General features: G+C 37.7%; 1 protein-coding gene and 1 long non-coding RNA gene across 43 annotated transcripts in view; one reads left to right on the top strand and one right to left on the bottom strand.

Annotated features, from left to right (window-relative positions):
- LOC132657086 (uncharacterized) overlaps window positions 1-744 on the top strand; it is a 37,040-nt gene extending 36,296 nt beyond the window's left edge. The window contains exon 3 of the long non-coding RNA XR_009594924.1: window positions 196-744. This is a non-coding gene — a long non-coding RNA (uncharacterized LOC132657086). The remainder of the gene's footprint in view (window positions 1-195) is intronic.
- Nrxn1 (neurexin 1) overlaps window positions 1-12,202 on the bottom strand; it is a 1,167,492-nt gene that overhangs the window by 704,881 nt on the left and 450,409 nt on the right. The gene's annotated exons all lie outside the window — the stretch shown is intronic.

Raw genomic sequence — 12,202 nt, 5'->3', positions numbered from 1 at the left:
TAGTCCATTATATTTGCATTAAATTCCATATGATTTTATTATATATTGTAGTGGACTACACTGAAAATGTGCTATGCTGAGCTCATATGTCAATCTTTAATATCAAGGACATTTACTAATAATATTACTTTGCTTTGTAGACCTTAGTGCAGTTCATTATATATTGGAATTTCATTTTTCTCTTTCTGTTGCTAGGAATGTAATCGATGACCCTGTATTAGACTCCTGAGGAGATAAAAGTCACCGAAGGTCCTCATCTAATTTGAGTGTGTGGGAGCATGAGCTGAGAGCACGAGGAATGGATCCAGTCAGCAGCATTCACATCTTCTCCTATTGCCCATCACTTTCTCCAAAAGTGTGAGTGTAACATGAATAGGAAACTAGCAATGCACCACTGAGGTAGCAAAAGCCAGACCAACAACAACAACAACAACAACACACACAAACCCTCATCACTTCATCACTGTAAAAACAATGCAAACAGAGGTTTAATGTAGCCCAAGGATTTTACAGGAAAGATGACAGTTTTGCCACAGCCACAGCTACTATAGAAAGATTATATTTTATGACGGCGGGTTCTCAAGATAAATGTCTCAGCACAGACATCTTCTGCTACAACATATTTATTTCATTTCTTTTCCTATATTGCTTTTCCTATAAAACTTGAGAATAGGTCTTATTCTCCATGTCTCTTCAGATTTTAGAAAATCTAGTTGTATGTAATTACCCTCAGAATACTTTATGTCATTATATCACATCTAACCATAATATGTACAAAAATAAAAAGTTATATTTTGAGAATTAAACATCTGAAAATTATAAATTCAGAAATAAAATTATTAGAAGAATATTATATCTAATTTTTTGGTATTATTTATTTCCTCTAAGTCTGAGCATTGTCCATTGTTTCTGTAAAAGCCCTACATTTCAACAAATATTAATAGGTTTTCAGAGCAATTTCATTTTAAAAATGAATATTTAAAGATAGTGATTAAGAAGGACTGAACGCACATGCCTCTAATCCCAGCACTGGGTAGGTGAAGGCAGCAGAACATTGGAAATTCAAAGCCAATCTGAAATCCAGGTCAGCCAGAGTTACATAGAAAGACCAAAAAAAAAAAGTAAATTAATACATTAAAACAAAAAGCTTTGGTTAACTCGAAACCCTGGTATCAACTATTTTTAGTTGTTATTTGAATGGTATAAGGAACTACACAACGAAGAACTATTATTTTCTCTAGAAAAAAATACTGGCAGGGAGAGACAGCTGAGGTAGCAACTTCTGCAGAGGCAAAGTGCTAAACACCAAGAACAAAGATAACAAGTGAAGGGAGGCTGAAGAAGCCTGGGACCATGCATCCTGCAGAAGAGCCACAGTGAGCACAGCCTCCAGAGAGGACCTCCTTCCTCACCGGAGATGCAAGCGGGGCCAATTTGGGAATGTTCTCTACAAGTTTTGACTTCTTTCTGGACTGCCTCTGATTGGACAGGCTGTGTTCAGGCTAAATTCACATTCCAACACCATCTAGAGCACTGTGATGTCCAAGTTTGAATTCACGAAAAAAAAATTTTAAAGGATTAAAATGCGACTTGATAGAATTCCAAGAGAAGTTTTAGAATATGGCCAAATAGCTGACTAAATTACACTAATTGGTGGTTACATAACCTGAAAATAGAACAGTTCCTTTACTTAACAATAGCGCAGGGGAAAAAATTCATGGTATATCAAGTGAACAGATTTACTGATTTTATATATGAGGTTTTAGCCTTCTGTGTATCTGAAACTTACAAAAGAAAAATATGCAAAATTATGACTACATTGGATATCTGTGAGAGCACTTGACCCATTGTGTGAGCATTAGTGTCTGTCACTAAGTGGATGGACTAATGACTAAAGAAGAAATTGTTACACAAGTGCAGAGGTTCTTTCCCGTACTATTTTGTGTCTTTATTTTCTTTCATTATTTTGACTTTAAAACATCCAATTTTTCATTTACTATCACATTTTCAGTTTCATCTGTGCATGTGAAAGACTAATAATGAATGATCCAAATTACATTGCTCACATTGATATTTTCATTTAAATTAAATTAAAATCTTTCCATCAGACACAAAAAATACAAGAGACAAAAGCAAAGCCCAATGAGGGGAAACTAAGGGATGAAATTTCTCTTCTCAGGAGAGATGTGCCAAGTTTTTAAGGAGTGCTTATGAGCATTTTTTTTCTTAACTTAAAAGGAAAACTCCTAAGAAGACACAGTTTGATTGTTAGTCTGTTTGTAAAGACAGTGTTTCATTCAACCTAGGCTGACTGCGAACTCACTGTTTAATCAAGAATTATCTTGAACTTCTGATCCCCCTGACTGCAGCACAGATGCTCAGTTTACAGGTGAGGACCACCACACCCAGGTTAGGAAATATTGATGCCCTTGTATAACAGATAAGCAGTCTATCTACCAATTGCCTGTCATCTTAACGGCAAGAGAAATGGTTTCAAGTTATTATTTATTATCTATAAATATCTGAAAGGAAATGTCATAATTATTGGAAGAAAAGAAACAGTATGGATCTGGGGTTTGCTGGAAATATCAAGGACAAATGGGTAGCTGCCGTAGAGACATCCAGCAGGATGTTGCAGCTAAGGTGAATTATGTTTAGTCATTTGGTACAGTAACTGAACTATACAACAACATTAAGTTAAATAGAGACCGTGGTGGGGAATGTCATCTAAAACACAGTGAAATTCACTCTAGTTCACTATGTTAGAGAAGTTACAACTGTTCTGATGTAAAAGTAGCAGTAAACTGATGAGCTTTTTAATCGCACACAAACCACCTATCCATAAAAGAATTTTGTTAATGTCTTGAAAACTTTGTTTATGCATCATAAATATTTCTAGGTCAGGGTAAAGATTTCCTCCAGATAAAGCAAATTCTTGTAAATTTTGCAGGGCTAAAAAAATATGATGCTAAAAGTAATCTTTCTATCAAAAGAAAACAACAAACTATTAAAAATTAAAGGAAGTATTAGAGGAAAAAAATAAAATATAATTAAAAATGTTACAAAAAGCAAGCAAATACAGAGAGACAGGAAAGCAATGAAGACAAGCACATGGTCTAAATATTTCAATCTTTCCCTTATCAATCATATTTTGAAGTCTTCCAAAAAGGAATCAAGGTGCATTATAGGTCTGAGTTTGTGTTTATTTCTAAACTACTTATATAAGTACATCCTGATAAACATCTTCAATTGCTCCCATTTTCCAACTTAACCTCTGTGAGTTTAAATTGCCCATTAACCATAAAAAATGGCCATTATACTCTGTCTGTTTATCTTACCAAGTACATCATCTTTACTAACTTTCAAAACTATCAACTAGACTAATCACCATATATTTTGTTTTTTTCTCTAAAAATTAATATATTTGTATTATATCTTCTTTCTCCTTCTTTTTCTTCTCTTGTTTCTCTGTGATTCAATTATTTACTCATCCATTCAACAATGTTGCTTCCTCAACATACTTCTTGACCTGATTGACCTACTCATTTCCCAGAAGTTACAGGTATATTAAGACAGATAATTATCTAACACCACACATGTCAGGATCCATAACCACAAGGTATATATATTTTTTCCCCTGGGGAGAGAAGTTACCATGCCTCTTATGAGAATTTCCACAATGAGTATTTGCTTGCTAAGGTTAGGGAGTAGGTCACCTTAACTCTCCTATTGCAGTATGTAATGGCAAACACTTGGTGACAGTGACACTGGCCAAATGAAGACTGAGTAATAAACCAAGATTTACTGAGCACCTTCTATACCAGGACTTGTACTGAGGATATCACAACCTGAGGTCATGGAATCTAAGAGATAATACTTCTCTCTACATTAAGTCATGTTAATGATCTTTAAAGTTTCAGAAATGAATAAAACTTCTACGAACACGGTTGAGGAAATGTGTTTGTTGTGTACTTGAGCATATTTTGGATATATGCCTAGGAGTGGTATAGTTGGTTCTGAGGTAGTACTATTCTGCTTGTCTGAAAAAGTGCCAGACTGATTTCCAAAGTGGTTGTACAAGTTTGCATTCCCACCAGCAATGGAAGAGGGTTCCCCTTTCTCCACATTCCTCTCCAGCATGTGTTGTCACTTGAGTTTTTGATCTTAGCCATTCTGATGGGTGTAAGGTGAAATCTCAGGGTAGTTTTGATTTGCATTTCCCTGATGACTAAGGACAGTGAGCATTTCTTTAAGTATTTCTCTGTCATTTGATATTCCTCTATTGAGAATTCTGTTTAGCTCTGTATCCCATTTTTAAATTGGATTACTTGATTTGTTGCTGTTAATACACCCAAGCCCACCCAATTTTCAAACCATCAGAACTCATTGAACTGCTGGTACCTGGAACATTGAGATAGTGACTCCAAACATTATGATATTAGTCTCTTTTGCTGAAATCTCTATTTTCAATTATTTCTCACCAGAGCTCCAAGTGAAAAATCATAGGTTAGAGCCCAGTAAATATCAAACCAAATACATGCACTTGACAACAGTTTAAAGTTTCTTAACCTATGGTAAGACAATGAAAGCTATATTGTACTCTTTGTATTGTACTAATATGTTTCTGAAAAATTCAAATTTCAAAAGTTACCCATGTGCGTTTGTGAAGGACAGTAAAAAGGTGTGAATGTGAGTTAGCATGGATATAATTTTCCATATGTCACAAAGTCAATGACTTCAAAACTATATTGCTCTAAAAGCTCTTTTAGGTTTTTTTTTTTAAGGCAAGCCAAGAATATCCTCTGAATTCAATATTCCAAGAGATAAAAAGGCCAACTTGTCTAGCTGATCATGTATTACTAAATGTGTAGTCAGTCTTGATGAACCAGCATCGTCTCTGCATCCTGAACATATACTTGAATCCAAACCTGCTTGGCCTGGTTTTATCTGTTCAGAATATGTGATTATTTCTCCATTTGTTTTCCGCTGTTCATGTAAGATTTGGGACATGTTAAACTAATCTAGCTCTCTTTCTGTACGTAAATAAATAAACTGACAACTATTAGCAGAGAGCATCAATATGATGAGCTATTTCTACTCTGATTATCAGATGACTTTTGATATTGGAAGTGTTTAGGTGACAGAATGACTGTTAGGATGTTTCCTCTGGTTAGACAGAGGCTGTCTACAGCCCAACTGTGGCACACTAGAGTGAGTGATAGGACGTTTCCTCTGGTTAGACAAAGGCTGTCTATAGCCTAAATAACTATGGCACCCTAGAAGGAGTGGCCATGTGAACATGGACTGTATATGAATAATGAGGATTATGTTGCTATGGTTTGGTGTGTTGGTTTAAACACTGCAACCACAGTGTGATATAAATATAAGAGATTCTGAATTTCATCCCCAATTGAAAATTAACAGATCAATATATCAGGGAAATTGAATAAGTTTGGGTGTTCCTGTGTCTGACAAGGACAGATTCTATCCTCTCAGTTTGGTACTTTCATTCTCAAACTAAACTAAACTAAACAAACCAACAAACAGAGATCCTCCAGGTAAACATACATTGCCTATTCTGAGAATTTATGATCACTCTGATTTGAAAAACAGTAGAGTGATTAAGTACACAAATTCCAGTATCAGATGTGGAGGCAAATACTCTTGAGTAGCTTCAGGCATGTTAAATGATGTCTACAGGCCTCATTTTGCTTAAGTGTGAAATTAAAGATAATAATGAATGAAATGAAACAAGCCAGAAACACAGTGACAGAATTACCCCATTACAGTTATATAGTATACAAAACCGTCAAGTAAAAAGTAAGAAAAGAGAATGATGGTTGCCCTGTGTGACTGGAAGGAGGCAAATCGGCAGTTTTGTTCAATGACTATATGCTTCAAGCTTGTAAGATAAAGTCATAGAAATTCACAGTACTAAACTACACAGTTAAAATAGTTAAGATGGTACAGTATGTGGCTTGGAGTTGTTGTGCAATTAAAAATAACACCCTAACAAATACAATCAGTAGGTTTGTAGATTTGAGTGTGCCAAACAAGCACTGTACTAACATGCTCCATTTCCCAGCTCTAAATTTGAAAAAGAATAAATATATACTGTAGTAACTGTAACTGGCATAGCACTTTACTCAAATTATTGTAAATAAAATACTCAAAGCTACCAAATGAGCAAGCTCACAAACTTTCTACTAATGCTGTGAATGCCAACCCTTTCTATCATGCTCCTACAAGGTTGTCGGAATTACCAAGTGAAAAGAATCCCTGCTTTCATTCAGGGGGCTGAGGAAATGATCCGGGTGTTCTGTGATGTGGCAGATGATAAGATGAGGAAGTGCTGTCCATGGTGCGCTGAGCTATGCCTGGCAGCATCCCCTGAGGCATCCTATAGATGACATGTTCTGAACATATTTCCAAGCAGGATCAGACACTGCTCAGAATAATGGGTTGGTAACAAGAACTAAGTTTCTTTCTCAGACTGCCTCTTTACCTGTTTTTATATTCTCCTCACTCTGAGTTTTCTGTGTAAATGAGACTTTTCAGACTGCCTGTCCTCCTTACCCATCTGACTCACTCGCCTCACACTGTGTTCTCTGTGCTATGTGTATGTTGCGACATCTTTGCTTTGAAGTTCCTGATCTGCTTGATCTTAAGGTGTTTGTGCTTGCTGTTCCTTCTACACACGGTGTTCTTCCTAAGGACACTCATAGCCTCACAGCTTTTCTTTCACTCGCCTCTTTTCTGTTAAAACTTTCTGTAAGATATGTGTTAATATTATGAACACAAATAAATATTTTCAATTGTCCAATGTCTGATTTCATCCAATATAGTATAAGTTGTTAGGTAAAAGTAAAATATTCCTTTTCACAATTCATGTCAACTTAGGGTAGTGCTCACTATAGAATGCAAACATTAATTTCTTTTGGAATGAAAAATTGTACTATTTTAATCTTTATAGATATAAAAATATAAAGAGGATCTAACTAAAAGTATTTTTATAAAAAGAAAATACATAAGCAAACTTGTTAGTTGCCCCACAAATACACATTTATAGAATTGTTTCCCATTCATGTGGAGTACTTTTTGCCTTCTGTGAAAACAGAATATAAAAACTAATTATTTTTTCCTAAATTCTGTTAATTAGAAAGTGTTCTAATACATATAAGCTAATGTCCAGCCATCCTTGAATACAGCTCATGATTTGGAAATACAGGAAAATATACAGATTTGATGATTCTTTGTAGGTTGGTTTGTTTTGAGACAGAGTATAATACTATAGCATGGGCTGGCCTAGAACTTGCTATGTAGGTGAGACTGCCCTTGAACTCTTGATGATCCTCCTGTGGTCTGCCTCCAGAGTTCTGGGATTATAGGTGTGCATTACATTACCACGAACAGCATGCCTAGACATTCATACATCCATATTCCCTCTTTCTCTACCTCTCTCTGTCTGTTTATATATCTTTTTTCTTTCTCTGTCGATATATCTTTCTCTCTTTTTCTCTCTCCCTCTCCTTCCTTCCCCCCCCTCTCTGGTTAGCATATGACTGTGTTGTGCAAACTAGTCTGAAATTCTTCATCCTTCTGACTCAGTCTATGTACTGGACACACCTGGCTGAGGCCAGCAGGTTTCTCAATAATTATTTCCAGCAACCTGACTGGAAATTTTGCCAGGACGCTGATAGAGGGAACTTTCCCCAAATCACACACCGAGACTATGAATCAATGCTGCTAACCCTACACAATTCACAGGGAGAGGTGAAATTAAAAATAATATTCAGAGCCGGGTGTGGTGGTACACGCCTGTAATCCCAGCACTCAGGGAGGCAGAGGCAGTTGGATCACTTCGAGTTCAAGGCCAGCCTGGTCTACAAAGTGAGTCTAGGTACTGGTGGGAATATAAACTTGTACAACCACTTTGGAAATCAATCTGGAGCTTTCTCAGACAATTAGGAATAGTGCTACCTCAAGATTCAGCTGTACCACACCTAGGCATATATCTAAAAGATACTCAAGCACACAAGGACATTTGCTCAACCATGTTTATAGTAGCTTTATTCATAATAGCCAGAACCTGAAAATAGCCCAGAAGTCCCTCAGTTGAGGAACGGATACAGAAATTGTGGTACATTTACACAATGGAATACTACTCAGCAATTAAAAACAAGGAAATCATGAAATTTACAGGCAAATGGTGGGATCTAGAAAAGATCATCCTGAGTGAGGTATCCCAGAAGCAGAAAGACATACACAGTATATACTCACTTATAAGTGGATACTAGACCTATAAGATTGGATAAACATACTAAAATCTGTACACCTAAACAAGCTAAACAAGAAGGAGGACCTAGCAGTGTATCAAAGCAGATGCTGAGACTCATAAGCAAATCATGGGCAGAGTGCAAGAAATCATATGAAAGATGGGGGAGTTAGTATGACCTAGAGAAGACGGGAGCTCCACAAGGACAAAATATATCTGGGCATAGTGGTCGTTTCTGAGTCTGTTTCTCCAACCAAGGACCATGCATGGATATAACCTAGAACCCCTGCTTGGAGGTACTCTATGGCAGCTCAGTATCCAAGTGGGCTCCCTAGTAATGGGTACAAGGACTCTTTCTGACATGAACTCAGTGGCTAGCTCCGAGGGAGAAGCAGCCTTGCTAGGCCACACAGGAGGACATTACAGCCAGTCCTGATGAGATCTGATAAACTAGGGTCAGATGGAAAGGGAGTTGGACCTCCCCTATCAGTGGACTTAGAGAGGGACAGGGAGGAGATGAGGAAGGGAGGGTGGAATTGGGAGGGAATTAAGGAGGGGGCTACATGTTTCACATGTCTCACTATGGCAGCACTGTGAAAAGCAGAGTTAGGCTTTTATCCAATTCAAATAATAAAAATAAAATGATTAAGCTCCAATAATAACTGTGGTCTTGGGATTTTGGCAAAAGTCAAAGAATCTGTACCTTACTAAATTTGCATTTTTAATGTGAGGTGTACAGCGTCTACAGTGGGAAAAATATGATAATACTGCAAAAAAATATAGCAACCTTTAATGTTCACTATGTGGCTTAAAACTGTACAAATCTAAAGATGTGCCACTGCGGATGGATAGCTTCTCCTCTGGAGTCTGTGTTGATTTTCTAGGCTGACTTTGTTTCCCAGTTTCTCCCAATCATTTCTGATTAACTAGAAATTAAGCACACCTTTTCTAAAAGTGAAAAGAATCTTTGATGGTTAATCTTGATTGTCAATTTGATAGGCTTTAGAATCACGATGGTAACAAAACTGCTGAACAACACTGTGAGGACTTATCTAAATGGAATTATATGAGGTGGGGTTACTTGCATTAGATCAAGGTGGTGGCACTGTTCCATGACTGCAGCACCCATGTCCACAGATCTCTGCTTCCTGCCTGCCTGCCTGCCTGGGGATGCAGTGTAAGCAGCTGCCTCAAACTCCTCACACCATGACATCTCTGCCATGAAAGACAACAGCTTTGAAGAATAAGAAAGGCAGATCCTCCCTTCAATGTTTGTTCTCTTATGCTTGTGAAACTGTTTATGTGGATACTTCACTTAGGTTCTGTCTACTTATAGTGTTATGTATGCATTATTTTTCTTAATAATACTTTACCTATGAAATGATCCACGTAATTTTATTCGTATACAGAGATTTCTCACGAGTTAAACACTTTTATTCCTAGCCAGTGAAGACATGGGAGATTATGTTATTACCATAAACAACTAGTATTAAATTAATTCTTTTTAAAATTGAATGTGTGTGTGCACCATGGCCTACGTCAAGCTGATTTTCTTAGATCCTAATATCTAATGTATAGAGTCTTTGGAAAGGTCTTGTAGAGTCCCCATGAATGAAATTAATGCCCCTATAAATACAAAACAGACAAGCAAACAAGCAGAACACTGTTCACATCTCCCACCATATGAACCACTGGGAGATATCACAGTTTACTAGGAAGCGGGCCTTCACCAAGTCTGTCTCAGGCTTTAGCTGGGACTTTCTAGCTGCAGACTATGAGCCACTCAGTCTGGTGGTTTGGTGTGGCATTCTAAAAGATCTAGGATTCTGAGTATACTAAATTCCCAGCTCTTTTTCCTTAGTTGAGAAAATATTTCAGAAGCATGATTCCCTTCACTGAAGGCCTTATTGTCTTATGAACAGTTTTGCTAAAATTGCTGACAAAATATGTGATCAGAGGTTGGAGAGATGGCTCACTGTTTAAACAGTGTATGGTGCTCTTCTGTGAGGACCAGAGCACAGGTCCCAGCAACACTCAGTACACACACTGGGTGTCTCAAAAAAGCATGTAACCCCATCTCCAAGGTATCTCAAACACTGTTCTGACCTTCATGGGCATCTCGCCCAAGACTGTGTACATACATTCACATAACAGTAATTAAAATAATAATGTGACCCACATCTACTGTGCTCCTGCAGATCATCTAGGAACCTCCTGGGAATAAAGTTGAGCCAAACCTCTGATATCAGGATCTGAAGCTTGTTCACTATCTAATCCAAACTATGGAACTTCATTCCTCTTGTCTACTAAGCACATAATAAACACTTGATAAATGAGTTAACGGGGAAGCAGATATTTTACATATGGTGGAATGGACTATTCCAATAGAGTGTGAAGCAGTATCTTTCTCATAAATAGGACAGGTTAAAGAATTCTGTATACCATACTTTACGTGTGATACCTGTGCATGTGTGCATAATCAAATGTACACCTGAGGCCACCCTTTAAGATAGAATTGATGTGTAGAAAAGATAAAGCAGAAATAATAATGGCAGGTATGTAAAGTGTCAGTCAAAGGAGAGAGCTTGAGTCATTTCTTTATTTTGATATTTTTTGTGTGTCTGTGGACTTATATCTATGAGCGGTGCGCATGGGTGTGTAGGAGTGCCCACACATGCATGTATATGCATGAGGAGGCCAAAAGTCAAGCTCTGGTGTCATTCATTGCATGTGGCAGAGTCTCTCAGTGAAACCTGGCATTCCATGAATTTGCTAAACTGACTCTCCAGGATCTCCAGGAACCTGCTCATCTCTCCTTCCACATCCCCCCCCCCACATTGTCATCACTAGTATAACACCATGCTTAGTTTTTATGTGAGTGCCAAGGAGACTAATGTTCTCATGACTGTGTGCCAAGCACTTTATCAACTGAGCCATCTAGTCAGCCCTATCTGGGTTATTTACTTTTAATTTCTAGCACACAAATCATTACATTCTTATTGAGTTTTTATCAAATCTTTCTCCATTTTTCTCCTCTGCTACTATGACTCTCTCCTTTATTCATTGGTTCTTTTTAAGGTGCCTGAAGACCATGAGCACCCTGGAGAGAAGGGTGCCCTCTGTTTAGGAAAACATTTTTTTCTCCTCCTTCAGTAAATGCTGCCAGAACCAGCAAGGAAGCACACCCTAGTCTGCATGCTGAACACAAGTCACATGCTCTTCTGTAGAGATTTAGGCTTGGCTTCCTTCCCTTGGCTATTAAGCTCCATTCCCACAGAATTACTACATGTCTGAGGTTTCTTAAACCCTTTGTGTGGATCTCAAACAGTCATTGTGCGGTATCCAAATTCTGACCTTGGTTAAGCAAGCTTCAAATCCTTCCAACCTTGTCCCTGGCAATGAAACTCCAAGGACACACAATGAAAGCAGGAGATAAGAATATCCTCTCCAGCTTCCTGATCACTGAGTACAGGCCACTCAGTGCAAACTCCCCATGCAGCAGCTCATTTCATCCTCTTCATTAGTGCTCTGGGTTAGATACTGGGATCACCATTATTTATCTTAATTAACAGGCAAAGACATAATGGCTTAAGCAAATAAGTCATGTGTTCAAATTCTACAACCATATCAAAACCAGGTTTGAAAGCATGACAGCAAACTCTACTTTTGGCACGGACAAAGATAAAGGGCAAAAGGAGAGGCCCATAAATATACACCTTTTCTCACACCACAAGAGTGAGAAGGCAAAAATATTGTCCACACATGCATAGGCAAGTACAAAGCTAAACTGCAAGGAGAAATAGAAATTGTAAAACAACAGGGTAGGGAGGTCTCACTGTCTTGTGTTGGGCAATAGAGTCAGGAGAGATGCATTTTAGACCAGAGATTTCTCTCATTTCAACCTCATTTCAAAGTAAGGAGTCAAGG

This window comes from Meriones unguiculatus, chromosome 1, assembly GCF_030254825.1.
Source record: "Meriones unguiculatus strain TT.TT164.6M chromosome 1, Bangor_MerUng_6.1, whole genome shotgun sequence".
In the NCBI taxonomy this organism is placed as follows: domain Eukaryota; kingdom Metazoa; phylum Chordata; class Mammalia; order Rodentia; family Muridae; genus Meriones; species Meriones unguiculatus.
The sequence above is the reverse complement of the archived record's forward strand: the minus strand, read 5'-3'. Positions and strand labels throughout refer to the sequence as shown.